The following is a 10,896-nucleotide window of genomic DNA, read 5'->3' as shown; positions in this document are numbered from 1 at the left end:
GCTGTGTTGCAATCCTCCTGCTCCAGCCTCCCAATGAGCTGGAGGTCACACATATGTGCCTTGGATGTTCAGTTGAGCCCAGAAACGGAAACTGGGCTTCCTACATGACTTCTGGTTTCCCAGAAGGTGACACTACCCATGTGCCACTACAGGAAAGTCTGTAATTCTTTACATTTTTATATTATATATGATAACATGAATATATTATTATAATGTTTTTATTAAGTCTTATGAAAATAAGGAAATAATCTTTTGTTATATATCCTGTTAAACAAATGATGGACTTACTTATATGTTAGCTATTTTCTTATTCTGTTAAAATTCAGTTCAGTTTTATAACACATCTTTCCTAAGCATAAGAATGCTAAAAGAAAAGCATCATGGACTCCTTGGTAATTAAAACACAAGCATTAGAAAATTGATTGTAAAAATATAATTTTCAATGTTTGTAAAATATGCATTCCTTGGTGACATGGCTAGATTTAAGAGGCATTGTCATTTGCATTTTCTATACTTCCTCTGTGATTGTGAGCAACTCTTGGTTTAGGTCTAGAGGGAATCTGTGCTAGTTAAGAGAAAGTAAAACATTTTACTGTATAATGTGAATGACCCATAACTCATAGCTGCCCAAGGCTGATATTTAATTTACATAACAGACACTTTGGCATTTTCTCAATATTTTCAGTACAGAATTTCATATAAGATACTTAAACTTCATATTCAAAATACTTGGTATGCAGCATATATCTGCTATTGTCTGGACTGACTATAAAAAAATAAACAAAATAAAACCAATTCTTATGATTTATAGTCTGTTAAAAACACACACATAGGAGATACCATTTTGTGAATGTGCAGAGAATTTTAAGATAACTAAAGGAGAATGCTCTAATTTATATGGTATTGAAAAATAGGTCTTTATTCTAATTCCAGCACTATGTTGTGTAATTATAAAATGTGGCACTAGAAAAATTGATTTCTGTTAATTCTCATTAAAGCACAATTGATGGGGAGAAGTTTTATATTATGGTTTGGGAGGTGATTTGAGATAACTCATGGATTTCAATCATTCTGTACTATCTTTGTGATTATGGAAAATTATCTCTAACATTATCCACATATACATTCTATTTGTTTCTTTGACAGTTAATTTAACCAATAGCAGAAATGTATTTAACATATTATCTGTATATAAAAGAATATGGGGAAAGGGAGAAAAGGAGCAGGTTGGGAGAGAAGAGAAGGGAGTCAACATTACTGAACACTTAAAGCTAGGCACCTTCCATTGTGTAATTAATACAGCCCTTTTGAGGGCCCTCCCAAGGAGCCATTTTTTGTCTTTTAGACAGGGTCATCCTATGTGGCAATCCTCATGCCTCAGCTTCCCGGGTAGCTGGGGACCACAGATGCATGCCAGCCCACTAGGCTTTTAGTGTGAGCCAGGAATTGTACCCAGGCCTCTCATGTAGCCTAGGCCTGTCTAGTAGCAGTGTCAAACAGTGCATGCTTATTCTCATGGTTGTGCCGGGGGGGGACCCATTTTAATCTGAAATTTTTACATAAGGAATCTGCAGCCTGGAGACAAGGTGACATCGTGGGTGTGTGCAACTGCACCCCCACCCCCATGCTTAGAGGGCCCCATGTTCAGTTTAATGCTTTGCTGTCACCATCTTAAAAAATCATAAAGATTTTGAGAAAGGACCCCCCCATTTTTGTCTTACATTAGTCCCTACAAATTAAGAGAAATTCAGTCCCGTCCCCAAAGTAAGATTTAAACACAGCACTGTGTTTAAATTACAGGCCAGAATAAAATTCCTACCCCTTGCTTCTTTCCACCAACACATTGGAAATCTTCAGTGATTTATTTAGTAGAGAGGCTGAGAGATTGGAGGGAGAACAGAAGGAGAAGGAAGACTCCTTCATAACAGTACTCACCTTTTTCTCTTTAGCCTTTGAACTAACATATTCCTCATAGAAACCAAAGTCCTATAATGTATGGGTTCCGTTTTCTGAGAAAGCTGGTAACTCTTATCAGCTATGTTGCTACTTCGTCATCTCTCACCATAATAAAGAATCCTTTCCAACCTTTTGTAGTATTTTTCCAGAGATACATTCTGAGGGGAAAAGACCCAAATGACTTTCTCCATTTCTTTTTATTTTCATTCATGTCTCACTGTCCCTTACATTCTGGAGTTTCAGGGCACCTGTACAGCTGGCCCAGACTTTCATCGGCTTCTCTGAAAGCATATGCCCCTTCTATTACCCAAGACTGTGTCTCTTCAGTAGTGCTGAGCAACTCTCAGTAATGCTGAGTTGGGTCCTTGCCTCTGGACTTTGTGCTATGCCTGAAGTCCTCTAGGCCACAGGGAAAGCCTCTCCTTATCTTCCCCACGCAGGGCCTCAGCATGACAGCAGGCTAACCAATGTCCAGGATTTCTATGCTTCTTTTTTCATTGTTTTTCATCATTTTGTTCTACCTTAAATATTTAATATTGGGTCATTGGGAAAGTCGTGATCTAATGGGTCATGACTTTCTCAATGACCTAATAATTATCAAGACAGGCACTGAAGTAGGTAACGAAAATTTAAAAATCAGTAATGGGGCCAGCAGGTGGCATGGTGGCTACGGTGTTGGATTCCCACATGGCTGATCACATTCCTGGACCAGGCAGCTTGAAAATTACACCAGGCACATATGCATATGTGCCCAACATCCCGAGAGGAGAATGGAGAAGGGATGAGGCATGGTCATCAACCTTGGAGGGTCATTTCTTACATTCCCTCTCTCTGTCTCTCTCCAGTGAATTCAGGTGCCCTATGGAAAAATCTAGGGAAAAAAAAATTTGGTGAGACCTGGTTCCTGCTTTGAGACAGAGAGTCAGCAGTGAAATGAGTCATGTGGAGGCAGGGAAGAAAGCACAGTAAGTATACCTGGAAAGCAATGAACAGATGCCTCTGAACACGTAAGATCTGAGCTAGGTCTTAAAAGAGAAAGCAGTTTGCTAAACCAGAGGATCACCCAGAAGGTACCTTCCATGACAGTAGGAACTTTTCATCTTATCCACATTTAGCAAACTACCTGGCCCTTAGCAGTCACACAATATATATTTCTAGACAATTGAATGGAGCAGGGTGTTCTAGAAGAAAGCAAAGCATGTGTGAGTGCCTTAGTGGTCAGAAGATTGATGATATCCTGGGAATAGTGGAAAGTTTAATGAAGCACAAGTAGGGGGCCCAGGAAAGAAAAGTAAATGAAGCTGGAAGGATTTGTCCCATATTAAAGATGGCTTCATGTGCCACACTAATGATTTCATCTTAGTTGTGTCAGGAAGTAGAAATATTTCAGCAAATGAGTGCCACAGGCAGCCATTCCTCAGTCCACCTTAGAAAAGGTAAAATGTAGGGTAAAACCACCTGTTGGCATGGTGGTTAAGGGCCCTGGACTCCCACATGGCCAACCATGGTTCGGGTCCCATATCTGCTAGCTTGCTTTCTCACTTTCCCACTATCTCTCTCACTCTGTCCCTCCCTGGTCAAATTAAAATAAATAAATAAATAAATAGTTAAATAAAATAATTCTTAAAATCGAAAAACAAAAGGTAAAATATATGTTTCTTTTTTAAAGGTTATTTTTTTGAGGGGGGAGGTTTGCTATAGAGCTCCTGCGTTCACCAGAAAGACAGACAGAAAGTGAGAAATCACCCCCCAGGTGGCATGACCACACCACAATCTTTTCTCCTCTATTCTCCTCTCGGGACATTGGGCACACACGCACACACACAGCGTGAGTTTCAGCCACTGGGTCTGGGACTTGAACCACAGTTGCCTACATGGGAGTCCAGTGACATAGCCATTACGCCAACTGCTGGTCCCAGTTTTGCTTTTTTTTTTAATATAAAAAAGAAAAAAAAGATGGGGCCAGCAGGTGGCATGGCGGTTAAGATTTTTATGTGCATCTCCTTTATGATGTCGGATGTTGAGCACTTTTTCATATGCTTTTCGGCTGTTTGTATGTCTTCCTTAGAATTTTGTACAGCTCATTTCCCCATCTTTTAATTGAGTTAATTTCCCCCCCCCTCTTTTTTTTTTTTTTTTTTTTTTTTGGTAAGCCGTTTGAGTTGCCTGTGTACTCTGGTTATCAGTCCCTTATCAGAGGCATAGTCTACAAAAAATTCTCCCATTCTGAGGGTTGTTGATTCACACTAACTACTGTGTCCTTTGCTATGCAGAAACTTCCCACTTGTCTATTTTAGGGATTATTGCTCATGCTTTGGGAGTCTTATTTAAGAAGTCTTTGCCTACCCCAATGTCTCCCAGAGTTTCCCCAGTGCTTTCCACTAGTAATTTTGTAGTTTGAGGTCTTAGGTTCAGATTTTTGATCCATTTTGAATTGATTTTTGTTCATGGTGAAAGATAGGGATTTAGTTTCATCTTTCTGTAGGTGGGTACCCAGTTTTTCCAGCACTATTTGGTAAAGATGTTTTCCTTTTCCCAGTGGCTTGTCAGAAATCAGTGGGCTGTAAGTTTTGGGGTTTCTCACTAGGGTCTCTATTCTATTCCATTGGTCCACCTCTCTGTTTTTGTGCTAGTACCATACTGTTTTAATTATCACAGTTTTATAGTATTTTGGGAGTTAGGGAGTGAGATGCTACCCACTCCACTCTTCTTGAGCAAGATTGCTTTGGCAATACAAGATCTTTTACGATTCTAGACAAATTCTATGATTGTCTTTTCTACATCTGTGAAGAATGTCTCTGGTATTTTGATTGGAACTGCATTAAATATGTAGATTAATTTGGGTAGAATTGTCATTTTGATTATAATAATTCTTCCAATCCAGGAACATGGGATGTCCTTCCACTTTTTTGTGTCATTTTCAATATATTTTTAAAGATTTTCATAGTTTTCTATGTAAAGGTCTTTGACTTTCTTAGTTAGGTTTATCCCTAGGTATCTTAATATATTTTGTGGCTATGGTAAAAGGGATTCCTTTCTTCAGATCTACCTTGTTCCACTAGTTCATATATAGAAATACTGTAGATTTTTGGATGTTGATTTTGTATCTTCACACTTTACTGTATTCATTTTATCACTTCAAGAAGTTTTTTCATGGAGACCTTTGGGTCTTCTAAGTATACCATCATGTCATCTGCAAATAAATATATTTTCAACTCTTCTTTTTTTCCCTATTCAAATGCCTTTTATATCATTCTCTTTTTCTGATAGCATTGCTAAGACTTCCAGCACTATATGGAAAATAAGTGGAGAAAGTAGCAGCCTTGTTAATTACCAGTTTTTAGTGGAAAAGCACTTAGCTTTTCCCCTTTCAGTGTAATGTTAGCTATAGGTTTTTCTTTTTTTTTTTATGGTGCCAATTTTAAATAGTTTTATTTAAGACATTGCATTTTCCATTTACCATACAGTGCTTATAAAGTACAATGTTATTTTTCCCTGTGCTCATGTTCCATATTCAAGTATTGAGAATGCCCAGTAATTCACTATAGCAGCTAAACTTTAGGACTGTCAGAGTTCACTACAAATTGGGGTCCTTCAACATGTTACTGCGTGGAGCAATGCTGTGTAATCTACACTTGGGGTTGGTTTAATCAACCTCTTCAATGATGGGTCCTGAAGAAGCGCTGCCAGATGGAGGAGCACCCCTGCTGGGAAAGCCCCCAGGCATGCCCTGGGGCATCCCCCCTGGCATGCTTCCTGCACTCTGGTACAGCTTGGTGATTATGGGGTTACAGACTTTCTCCAGCTCCTTCTGCTGATGCTCAAACTCTTCTTTCTCTGCAGTCTGGTTCTTGTCAAGCCAGTTGATGATTTTATTATATTTGTCACGAATCTTCTGCTTGTCCTCATTATTAATCTTGCCTTGGAGTTTCTTGTCCTTCACCATGGCTTTCATGTTGAATGCGTAGAACTCCAGGGAGTTCTTGGAAGGCACCTTGTCCCTTTGCTTCTCGTCCTCAACCTTGTACTTCTTAGCCTCCTGGACCATGAGCTCGATGCCCTCCTTGCTCAGGTGACCCTTATCGTTGGCGATGGTGATCTTGTTCTCTTTCCCGATACTCTTATCCACAGCAGAGACGTTCAGGATGCCATTGGCACCAATGTCAAAAGTGACTTCAATCTGAGGAACACCACGGGGTGCAGGAGGTCTGCCTGTGAGCTCAAACTTGCCCAGCAGGTTGTTATCCTTGGTCATGGTGCACTCACCTTCATAAAACTGGATGAGCACCCCAGGCTGGTTGTCAGAGTAGGTGGTGAAGGTCTGCATCTACTTGATAGGGATGGTGGTGTTCCACTTGATGAGGACAGTCATGACCCCGCCAGCAATTTCGATGCCGAGGGACAGAAGCGTGACATCCAAGAGCAGCAGGTCCTGGATGTCCTTGACTTATCTCCAGATAAGATGGCTGCCTGGACATCTGCTCCGTAAACAATAGCCTCATCAGGGTTGATGCTCTTATTCTGTTCCTTCCCATTGAAGAAGTCTTGTAGCAGTTTCTGAATCTTGGGGATAGGAGTAGAGCCACCCACCAGGACAATGTCATGGATCTGTGACTTGTCTAATTTGGCATCCCGAATGGCTTTCTCTACAGGGTCCAGGGTCCCATGGAACATGTCTACATTCAACTCTTCAAATCGGGCACGGGTAATGGAGGTATAGAAGTCAATTCCTTCATAGAGGGTGTTGATCTCAATACTGGCCTGGGTGCTGGAGGAGAGGGTGTGCTTAGCCCGTTCACAAGCAGTGTGAAGGCGGCGGACAGCTCTTTTGTTCTCACTGATGTCCTTCTTATGCTTGCGCTTAAACTCGGCAATGAAATGGTTGACCATGCGATAGTCGAAGCCTTCTCTGCCCAAGTTTGTATCTCCAGCTGTAGATTTGACCTCAAAAATCCCATCCTCAATTGAGGATGGACACGTCAAAAGTGCCACCTCCCAAGTCAAAGATCGGCATGTTTCTTTCAGCTCCAACCTTTTTGTCTAGGCCTTATACAATGGTGGCAGCAGTCAGCTTGTTGATGATCCTAAGCACATTGAACCAGCGATAGTCCCAGCATCTTTGGCAGCCTGATGGTAAGAGTCGTTGAAATAAGCCAGCTCAGTAACCACTGTAAGGGTCCAGAGATCGGTCTAACTGATAGAGACACAGAAAAGACAACGACAATGCAACTGCAAAAGAGGCTTTTATTTTTTTTCCAGCTAGCTGGGGTCTGAGTTCCTGCCCGTCACAGGGGGCCTTAACAAGACACCCCGAGCCTAAGATAAAGGGATCTTTTATAGCTCCGAATCGCAATGCAGGAAGTAGTCAGTAATTTTCCACTTGAGGGAGGGGGTGTGTGTGAAAGCTAGCTGTCACTATATGTTTAGGTTTAGATTAGGACTTTCAGTTGAGGTCAGGATGACCTGGCCCTGGCATCGTCAGGACCCATCTTACTTTGTTTATTTATGTGGTCTCAGACTCCCTGGGTTCTGTCCTTGAGGGTCTAACATGGCGGTGGTTGTGTCAATTCGGCCTAAGACCACAGCATTGGTAACAGTCTTCCCAAGGTAGGCTTTTGCAATTTCTTTCATCTTGGTCAGAACCATAGATGACACCTCCTCTGGGTACAAACTTTTTGTCTCTCCTTTGTATTCCACTTGCACCTTGGGCCTGCTTGTGTCATTCACCACCATGAAGGGCCAGTGCTTCATATCAGACTGGGCAACAGCGTCATCAAATCTGCATCCAATCAGATGCTTGGCATCAAAAACTGTCTTGGTGGGGTTCATTGCAACCTGACTTTTTGTAGCATCACCGATCAGTCATTTGGTGTTGGTAAAGATGACATAGCTTGGAGTGGTTCTGCTCCCCTGATCATTGGTAATTATCTCTACTTTTCCATGCTGGAAGATACCCATGCAGGAGTAGGTGGTGCTGAGATCAATGCCAACTGCAGGTCCCTTAGACATGGTTGCTTCTGTATAGGCCCGTCTCGGCTCGTGATGCTCACGCACCTTCCTCTACAGCTGCCCTCGTGTTCAATGAGCAGCTATAGGTTTTTCATATATGACTTTTATTGTGTTGAGAAATGACACTTCTATACCAATCTTACTGAGAGTCTTAATTATGAAGGGATGTTGTATTTTACCAAATGCTTTCTCTGCATTAATTGACATGATCATATGGTTTTTATCTTTCTTTCTGTTAATATGGTATATTATAATTATGGTCTTGCATATGGTGAAATACTCTTATATCCCCAGAATAAAGCCTACCTGGTCATGATGAATAATCTTTTTTATATTTTGTTAGATATAATTGGCAAATATCTTGTTGAGAATTTTTGAATCTATATTCATCAGAGATTTTGGTCTGTAGTTTTCCATTTTGCCGTGTCTTTATCTGTTTTGAGAATGAGGATGATGGAGGCTTCATAAAATGATTTTGGAAGGTTCCCTTCCTCCTTCCTTTTGGATCTTTTTTTTTTTTTTTGAGAGGTTTTTGTTATAGGGCGCGTTTGCTCGCCAGACAGACAGAGAGAGACAGAGAAACAGAAAGCGAGAAATCACCCCCCAGGGGAGATGGCCACGCTGCAATCCCTTCTCCTCCATTCTCCTCTCGGGATCTTGGGCACGCGCGCACACTCGCCCGGTGTGAGTTTTAAGCCACCGGGTCCGGGACACGAACTGTGGTTGACTACGTGGAAGTCCAGCGACATAGCCATTACGCTAACTGCTGGTCCCTCCTTTTGGATCTTTAGAAATAATTTGAGTAGAACTTCCTCGAAAGTTTTGTAGAATTCAGAAGTGGAGCCATATGGACCTGGGCTTTTTCTTGTAAGGAAGTTATTTATTATTGACTTAATCTCATGGCCTCTTATGGGTCTATTGAGGTTTTCTATGTTCTCCTGATTCATTCATTTTTTTTTTTTTGAGAGGTTTTTGCTATAGGTCGCATGCACTCGCCAGACAGACAGAGAGAGACAGAGAAACAGAAAGCGAGAAATCACCCCTCCAGGCAGGATGGACATGCCGCCATCCCTTCTCCTCCATTTTCCTCTCATGATCTTGGGCACGCATGCACATGCACCCAGCGTGAGTTTAAGCCATCGGGTCCAAGACTCGAACTGCGGTCAACTACATGGGAGTCCAGCGACATAGCCATTATGCGAACTACTGGTCCCCTGATTCATTCTTCATAGATTACATGCATCTAGAAATTTGTCCATCTCCTTTGTGTTCTCTTGTTTGTTGGCTCATAGGATCCTCTAATGATATTTTGTATTTCTATTTAGTCTGTTCTAATGTTGCGTGTGTCATTACCTATTTTATTTATCTGGTTTCTTCTTTATCAGTCTAGCTAATGGTGTGTCGATCTTGTTAATCTTTTCAAAGAACCAGATTTTGCTTTCATTTATTTTCTATTTAGTTCTTTTATTTTCTCTTTTATTTATTTCTGCTTGAATCTTAATTATTTCTTTTCACCTGGCATTTTTTGGGTTTTGTTGTTGTTTTTCCAGTTCTCTGAGGCACAATGTTAGGTTGTCTATTTGCCACCTTTCTATCTTTTTCTTATGTGCACTAGTTGCTGTGGATTTCCCTCTTATGACTGCTTTAATGGTGTCCCATGAATTTTGGAAACTCATGTACTCATTATCATTTGTTTCCATAATTGTTTTGATTTCAGACTTAATTTCTTCAGTAGTTAAGAAGTCATTCAGAAGTAGGTTGTTTAGTGTCCATGTGTTTGTGTATTTTTGAAGATTTTTCTTGAAATTAATATCAAGTTTAATTCCATCATGATCAGAGAAGATGCTGGATATAGTTGCTATGCCTTTGAATCTGTAAGGCTTGATTTGTGCCCTATCATATGATCAATATTTGTAAAGGTTCTATGCAAGGGTGAGAAAAGTGTATATTTTGTGATCTTAAGGTGGAAAGTTCTATAGATATCTGTCAAGCCCGTTTGATTTATAGTATCATTTAGGTCCTGTATCTCTCTGCTTATTTTTTGTCTAGAAGATCTGTCTAAAAGAAATAATGGGGTGCTGAGATTCCAAACAATTATGCAGGCTCTCTCTTCCTTTAGCTCCAGCAGTCTTTCCTTCATGTATTTAGGTGTTCCTGAGTTGGATTCATTAGATATTTATAAGTGTTATGTCTTCTTGCTTAATAAGCCTGTTTACTACTATATAATGCCCTTTTTTGTCTCTTTTTACAGTTTTTGTCTTAAAGCCTATTTTGTATGAAATCAGTATCTCAGCTCCTGCCTTTTTTTGATTTCCATTTGCATGGAATATCTTTTTCCAACCCTTTGCTTTTAGTCTATGTATGTCTTTATCCATAAGGTGTGTTTCTTGTAGGCAACAGATAGAAGGTTTTTTTCTTCTTTTTTATCCATTCAGCCAGTCTGTGTCTTTTGATTGAAAAATTTAGTCCATTAAAATTCAACGTTATTATCAATATTTCCAGACATGTTCCTCTCATTAAGTGAGCCATTTTCTTGATTCTTTATTGTTCACTTATAGCTGTCTGTCTGACATTTTAGTTTTCGTGGTATAGCACTCCCTTAAGAACTTGAAGAGCTGGTCTGGAGTTGGTAAATTCTTTCAGGTTTTGTTTATCTGAGAATGTTTTTAATTTTTTCCCTCCATATGGAGGATGATCTTGCTGGGTATAGTATTCTTGGTTGAAATTGTTTTTGATTTAACACTTTGCCTATATTTCCTCTTTCTTTCCTTGCCTGCATTGTTTCTGATGAGAGGTCTGATGTTAGCCTGATGGGATAACCTTTGTAAGTAACTTGACGTTTCCCTCTTGCCAATTTTAATATTTTGTCATTGCCTGTGGTTTTGACCAATATGGCTGGGGTGTGCCTTTGAGGGGGTCTTGTTGTGGTGG

At 40.3% G+C, this 10,896-nt stretch overlaps 1 pseudogene; it reads right to left on the bottom strand.

The window, feature by feature from the left end:
• Window positions 1-5,602: 5,602 nt before the first annotated feature.
• LOC102478763 (heat shock cognate 71 kDa protein-like) lies at window positions 5,603-7,965 on the bottom strand (annotated as a pseudogene).
• Window positions 7,966-10,896: the final 2,931 nt, after the last annotated feature.

This window comes from Tupaia chinensis, unplaced genomic scaffold, assembly GCF_000334495.1.
Source record: "Tupaia chinensis unplaced genomic scaffold, TupChi_1.0 Scaffold146687_1, whole genome shotgun sequence".
Taxonomy (NCBI): Eukaryota; Metazoa; Chordata; class Mammalia; order Scandentia; family Tupaiidae; genus Tupaia; species Tupaia belangeri.
This window is presented reverse-complemented; position numbering and strand designations above follow the sequence as displayed.